General features: G+C 55.4%; 1 protein-coding gene across 2 annotated transcripts in view; it reads left to right on the top strand.

Moving 5' to 3' along the window:
* Positions 1-6,982, top strand: part of LOC102500751 (uncharacterized) — a 170,116-nt gene that overhangs the window by 740 nt on the left and 162,394 nt on the right. The gene's annotated exons all lie outside the window — the stretch shown is intronic.

Below are 6,982 nucleotides of genomic sequence, written 5' to 3'. Positions count from 1 at the left end.
GAGCGGCCGAGAGCAGGGGCGCGCCCACAGCGGGGCCGCGCACTCCCCGACCTTCCGGGTGGAGGCGGAGGCGAGGCGGCCGGGAACCGGGCGGACCGCGGTCGGTCGGAGGTCAGCAGGGCGCAGGGTGCACCGTGTGGCCTTTTCTCCCCCTGCCGAGACCAGGGCCGAGAGCAGCCCCGTCTTTGTGCCCGTGTCGGTGCACACAGGTCTGGGTCTCACGTCGGGACGGGCGCTCTGGCCTCGCCTCCTGGACTCAGCGGCGTGCAGGACGGAGGGAAGTCCTGGGGAGGCCGAGGGAGATCTCTGGAGCGCACATAACCGAGTAGGGGAGAGCCTGGGCGGCTTTGTATGCCCTTGGGATACATTGTTCGAATTCTTACTGCAGCTCAGCTTAAAGCGGGGGGAGGGGGGGTGGGGGGTGTTCTTTACCGCACTCACTTTGCTCCTCAAACTCTATCAGAGCTTCCAGAACATGAGTTTTCTTTTCATAAAGCATTTCTGGTTTTGTTTTTGCTGTAGGGCGTGCGTGCTCACTGCAGACAGACCCAGGGAAAAGTGAGAAAGGATCCCCAGGGGTATGGCCACCTCTCCGGGTCTGGGGCCCCTGGCTTATCAGGCCTGCCTGCCTGCATTTCTCTCTCTCTCTCTCTTTCTTTCAGGTTTTTTTTTTTCTTTCTTAGGGCTGTGCACTCGCCAGAGAAAGACAGTGAGAGAGAAAGTGAGAAATCACACCCCGCCCCCATGGCCTTGCTGCAATTCTTTCTCCTCTATTCTCCTCCTGGGATCTTGGGTACCCCCCCCACACACACACCTGGTATGATTTTCAAGCCGCCAGGTCCCGGACTCGACCTGCGTTCAGCCACGAAGGAGTCCAGCGATGTAACTAACGTACCACGTGCTGGCCCCCCGGGTATGCTTCTCCAGCCACTGGGTCCGGGACTTGAACCACAGGATCGGTCATGTGGAATTCAGCCGACTTAGCCTCCACACCATCTTCTGGCCCCCTCAAACATCTCTTAAACCTGAATGACATTTAATCAGAGCACGAGGGGCTCGGACCTCTGCTCCCTCTACCTGGAGTGCCTTCCCTGCGCCCGCGGCTCCTTGCTCTCCTTGCTCGGGGCTGGCTCCACTCCCGTGTCCCTGCCTGCCCTCGCAGGGACAGTGCGTGATTTTCTTCAAAGTACTACCTACCATCTGAAATGACCTCGGTGGTCTGATGGACTCCTGTCCCCCATCCCCGGAGTCGTGCACACTCCTCAAGAGCAGGGACCTTGTTTACCCTCGTGACAGGAGTCAGCCCCCCGCCCCTCAGTCTACCATACCGGCGGCGTTGTAAATACTGAGGAAAGCGCGGCGAGGCGTCTCCTGGGGCACCTGCAAGAGCGTGCCACCCTCGAGGAAGCACTTGGTCCCCTGTCCCCACTCTTGCCCTTTCCCCGTGGTGGCCTGGGCGCAGGTGCTGTCCTGTCCTTGGGGTTCCCCTGTAGTGTCCCAGGTCAGCCCAGGCAGCAGGACCCGGAGGCATTTGGGGCCTCAGACAGTTTCTTTCGGGTCTGGATTTTGGACTAGAGAGCTGCTGGGACTCCCTGGGGCCAAGGACTGCCGCCACTCCAGCCCTTTGACCCTTGAGCACACCCAGACCTTGGCCGCGTGGCGTGGTTCTGAAGTCCGGTTGTGGGGGCTGCTGTGACGCTCTGTTTACGCTGGACTCCAGGACGGGGTAGTCAGGGGACGGCGGAGCCGCTGGCCGGGGCCTTGCCTCGGCTGGGCCTCAAGGCTGCCTCAGGCCTGCGTACTGGCACTGGCCGGGGATTCCTGCGGTTCTTTTATGCTTCTGAGCACCCCGGTTTCCAAAGAGGCCCTGGGCAGAGGGTTGGAATTTCCCATGGTTCCTTGGGGATCGGTGGCTGTCGAGAGCCCCCTGGGTCTGCTGGCCTTTGCTGTGGACTGCACAGGTTACCAGGTCTCACCGGCCCCCTGGGCAGACCCATGTGTCGGCAGGGTGGAGCTCCGCTGAGAACTGCGGGAGGAGGGGGTGTCTGGGAGGCCTTTCCTCGGGCTCCCTGGTGGCCGGTGCCACGCCTGCATGTGGCCGATATCACTAAATGTCCCTCCGGGGTGAGGGTGAGAGGACCCTCCTTGCTGGGTTCCAGTTGGGCTGTGTCAGGTGCTCTGCGCAAGTATTTGATGCCGTGAACACAGGCCAAGGAGGCTGGTTCCTGGGTTCACGTCCCGTCCCCTGTAGCTTGTGGTCATGCCTCACACGCACAGTAACGCGTCATGTAAGCAGTCTTGGTCAGTGGGCTGTGTATGTGACAGGGTCCCAGAAATGAGCGTGTGACCCAGGTGACGGCCCCACAGTGAGGGCCGGGTGTAGCGGCCACACCGCCAGGTCCCCGCATGCTCTCCGTGACGGCCACGCAGTGAGCAATGAACACATCAGTGATCCCCAGTGACCTCCTCGGGCTGGTCCTTGTGGCCGAGAGGGGAGGGGGTGCCAGGTCTCACAGGTCCCCTGGGCAGACCCACCTGTCTGCAGGGTGGAGCTCCACTGAGAGGAGAGGGGTCCAGCCGACGGAGGCTGGGCACCCCTGGCCGGGACCCCGAGGCCTGTCTGAGGAGTGACAGGAGCTCTGGGTTAATGGCAGGAAATGAAGCTGGGGGGTGTTGGAGCGGGGCCTAGAAGGAATCCCCCGCCAGGTGGAGGGTCTGCCCTTCCTGTCCAGGGGACCATGGGAGCCACCAAGGGTCTGAGCACGGTGGGGGCCTGCTCACCGGCCGCAGCAGCTGCTCTGTGTGGCTGTTAAGGGGTCAGGAGGAGGAAGAGTGAGATGGGGACTTTGAGAGGCTGTTGGGATAGTCTGGGGACAGTCCTGAGGACCCAGGACTAGCAGGGGATATGGGAGCAGGAGCTGGTGGAGGGCCTGGGACTGGAGCCGAACTTACAACTGGGAACTGACTACGCGCTGTCAGGAGACACCACGGTGGACCCTGAGATCTGGGGACTGGGCGCCACCCGCCACGGAGAGGTGCCATCGAGCTGGCACTTTGAAGAAAAAAGGGACAGGACCAGTGAGTGTGAAGCTGAGAAGTTGGAATTCAGATTTCCCACATGCAGGTTCTCCGGCTCCCGGAGGAAATGGACCATTTCGCGTGTCCCAGGCGGCCCGCGGAAACTGCCCTGTCCTCCCCTCCAAGCGTCCCTTAGAACACAGTTTGCAAGTGAAGCCACAGGCCAGGCCTGGGGGGGGTGGGGGAGCAGGCCAGGTTCTGTCTTCCTGGCCTCATCTTTTTTTTTTTTTTTTTTTTTTTTTTTTTTTTTTTTTTTGAGAGGTTTTTGCTATAGGGCGTGTGTCCTCCCCAGAGAGACAGAGAAAGGCAGAGAGATAGAAAGTTAGAAATCACCCCCTGGGGGGGGGATGGCCATGCTGCAATCTCTTCCCCTTTATTCTCTTGGGATTTTAGGTATGCACGCACATGCACACATACACACGCACATGCGCACACACACACGAGTTTAAAGTCACCAGGTCCAGGACTTGAACCATGGTTGACTACATGGGAGTCCAGCGACGTAACTGTTACGCCATCCACTGGTCCCCGGCTGTCATCTTTAACAGCGGCTATCCTCCGTTGGAGCAGGGAGGCAGTGCAAGGTGCAGCTCACGTCCCGGACACGGGGCTCCAGAGCCTGGGTCCATGCATTCGCCCCTCCTTCCAGGCTGCTGCTCCAGTCCTGGAGGGTGTGTGAGCAGAGTAGCTTGAAGGGGGACTATGCGCCTGTCCCTGAGCACTCAGGAGAGAACTGAGCAAACCTGAACTTCCTCAAGTGCGCCGCTTGTCCTGCAAAACTGAAGCTCCTTCATGGTGAGCGAGTCCCGTTACCTCTGCCCCCTGCCCCAGCTGTGCTGTCCTCTCTCCGAGTCTGCCTGCTCCTGACAGTGCACTAGGGAGGCTGCAGTTGCTTGCCCTTTAGTCTGGCCCGTCCCCTTACCCTGACGCCATCGGGCTTCGTCCCTGTTAGGACGCTAGGACTTCTCTCTCCTTTCCATGGGTGGGCCACACCTGTCTGTTCCCTGTGACAGACAATTGGGTGTTTCTGACTCCCAGTCTTCGTGAAGTCTTCCTCCCACCCACATTGGAAATGCCTCTTGAAACCGTTTGAATTACTTTTGAGTTAATCACAGAAACTCACCAACCACCTTCCGAAACCAGGAGGTGAATCGGGCCATAAGACTTCAGAGAAAGCAGTGCCCGTGGTGTCAACTTTATTAATAGGTGGACGTGAAGGGCAGCGGCGGCCCGTGCTTGACTGGCTGCCTTGGTGGCAGAGTGAACTGGTGACCCCGGCCGCAGAAGATCTTGGCTGGGGAGGAAAGGGGCTCACTCCTGGTCAGCAGCTCAGGCTGGCTCCGCGGCTCCCTCGGTCTCGACCAGGCCGCAGGCGCTGGGCGGAGAGGTTGGAAAGTCAGTGGGCTGGTGGGAGACCAGGCCCACATCCACCTGGAAGGCACTAGGGCGCTTTGGGGGGGCTGCTGGTTCTTAGGTTTGAGTGGGAGGGCTTTGGGGGCCGGGGCAGGTGGAGCCCTCCGAGTAGCTCTCTCCCCTGGCCGTCTTCCTGCATCAGCCTTTCCTCCTCTCGGGAGGGCTTGGCTCAGAGGACACAAAGCAGGTTTGAGCTCCTTATTGCGCGCACCGAGGAGCCTCGGGCCGGTAAGCTCACCAGGGCTCTTTAAGTGCCAGAGAGCATGTGCTGGAGAGAGATGGTGAAACAGGGAAAGGCCGAAAGCACCCTCCAGCGGGACGCGGTCACACCCTCCTTTTCTCTGTCCTGTCAGGATTTGGGTCACGCTGTGTGCACAGGACCGTTGTGTTTGTCAAGCTTCCCGGACCAGAATTTGAACCGCAGTTGGCCACATAGAGTCCATCTTCCTTAACCACTAGGCCACGGGACCAACCTGAGACATTTTACATTTTTGAAGAAAACACAGTTCTGTGTAACATCCACACGAGACAATCCCCGGGCCCCTAGACTCAGCATTGGGTCATGCCACGTCGTCTCCAGTGCTCGCATGTCTCTGCAAAGTTGGATTTTCAGCGGCTACTATGATTAAAAATTGAGGACATCTGTGTGGAAGAGGAGGTTCGCTTAAGAAATTGTACAATGCCCGACAGGTGTACCCATTCCATTAATAAGTAACCGTGACCAGTTAGGCGTGGAATAAAAGTTCTATTTTAAGAATTTAATCCGTATTAATTTTTCAAACGATCACAACATTGTCTGAACAGAAATATTTATTAAGTTATTTGAGCTTCACTATTTAATAAATAGAATTGTTAGGTATTTCTTTCATCTAACCTAAGTTACTGAGACACTGGGGCCAGCAGATGATATGGTGGTTGGGGTGTCACACTGCCAACCATGGTCCAAATCCCAGACCCAGCAGCTTGAAAAGTATGTCAGGCATGTGTGCGTGCATGCCCAAAATTCCTAGAGGAAAAGGGATTGCAGCATGGCCAGCCCCCAGCAGGTGATTTCTCACGTCCCCTCTCTCTTTCTCTCTCTGGCAAGCACACATGCCCTATGGCAAAAACTTAAAAAAATTACTGAGACACAAGAAGGGTGTGTACCAAGAACCTCTGCTTTAATCTATCTTAAAGCGCCCCAAGTTGCTTATTTAACTGTTAAGTGTAAATAATCAACATGGGATTGGAGATGTAGTAACAAGACAAACAAATACTTTGAGATTTTCTAAAGTAAATCGCCTTTATTTCTGATTATAAAATTAATATGCATTGGCTATAAAAAATCCAGAAAGGTGCAAGGTGGAAAGTAAACCCCTCCATGTCCCACCTGCCCAAGAGGTATTCCTCCGGACCTTTCTCCTGGGTATATTTAAGAATAGACGTTTCATAAAAGTTGGATCATGCAAGTTCTACTATTTATTGCTTTAAAAATTTACCATAGTATAGTCATCCTTCCACGTCAGCAGGTATAGATTTGTAATTATTCACAGTGCGTATGTATTTACACAGACTCACAGCTACGTTTGAAACAGAAGTCTCAATTCCAACACCTTTTGTTACTACTGTTACGAGTAGCTCAACGTTGCCTCCTTGTGGCGTGATGCAATATTTAACTTTTTTCTTTTAAGAGAGATTTTTGCTATAGGGCTCCAGCGAGACAGAGACAGAGAGACAGAAAATGAGAAATCACTCTCTGAGGGGATGGCCATGCCACAGTCTCTTCTCCTCCATTCTCTTGGGATTTGGGGCATGCATGCACATACACCTGGCATGAGTTTCAAGCCTCCAGGTCTAGGACGTGAACCGTGGTAGACCATGTGGGAGTCCAACAATACAACCATTTCGCCATCTGCTGCTCCAAATCTTTAACTTTTTTCTACTTTCTTGTGAGGTCTTGCACTATGACGTGGAAGACAGGTGGATGAGCCGAGATCTTCTCTAGGAGCGTGTAGTCTACACGGGCATGTAAAACATGTAGCTCAGTGGTGTGAAAGAGATAAAGCAATTATATGGCATGGACAGCTGCAGTGGGCCCGCCCGTGGCTTGGTGGTTACGGAAGCTGAATCGCACATGAGTGACCATGCAGTTTGAATCCTAGACCTGGTGGTTTGAAAAACACACCAGGCGTGAGTGTATGCGTGCCCGTAATCCTCAACAGGGGGAATGGAGAGGAGGGGACTGTGGTATGAGCACCCCCACGAGCAGGTGCTCTCTCACGTTCTCTATCTCTCTGTCTCTCTCCAGCAAGCGTGCAGGCTCTCTGGCAAATTTTAAAACAGAAACACAAACCAAAACATGTCAGGGAAAAAATGAAAAAGAGCTACAGTTGAACCCCAGGGGAAGAAGAGGCCGGTCTGTGGGTGGAGGTTGAAGACTTGGTGGGGTACTCCAAGTAACAGCCGCAAAGGTCACAGCGAAAATGGATGGAGTGCTTACGGACCCGGAACC

This window comes from Tupaia chinensis, unplaced genomic scaffold, assembly GCF_000334495.1.
Source record: "Tupaia chinensis unplaced genomic scaffold, TupChi_1.0 Scaffold000037_18, whole genome shotgun sequence".
Taxonomy (NCBI): domain Eukaryota; kingdom Metazoa; phylum Chordata; class Mammalia; order Scandentia; family Tupaiidae; genus Tupaia; species Tupaia belangeri.
Note: the sequence above shows the minus strand (reverse complement) of the source record. Positions and strands in the feature narration are given on the sequence as shown.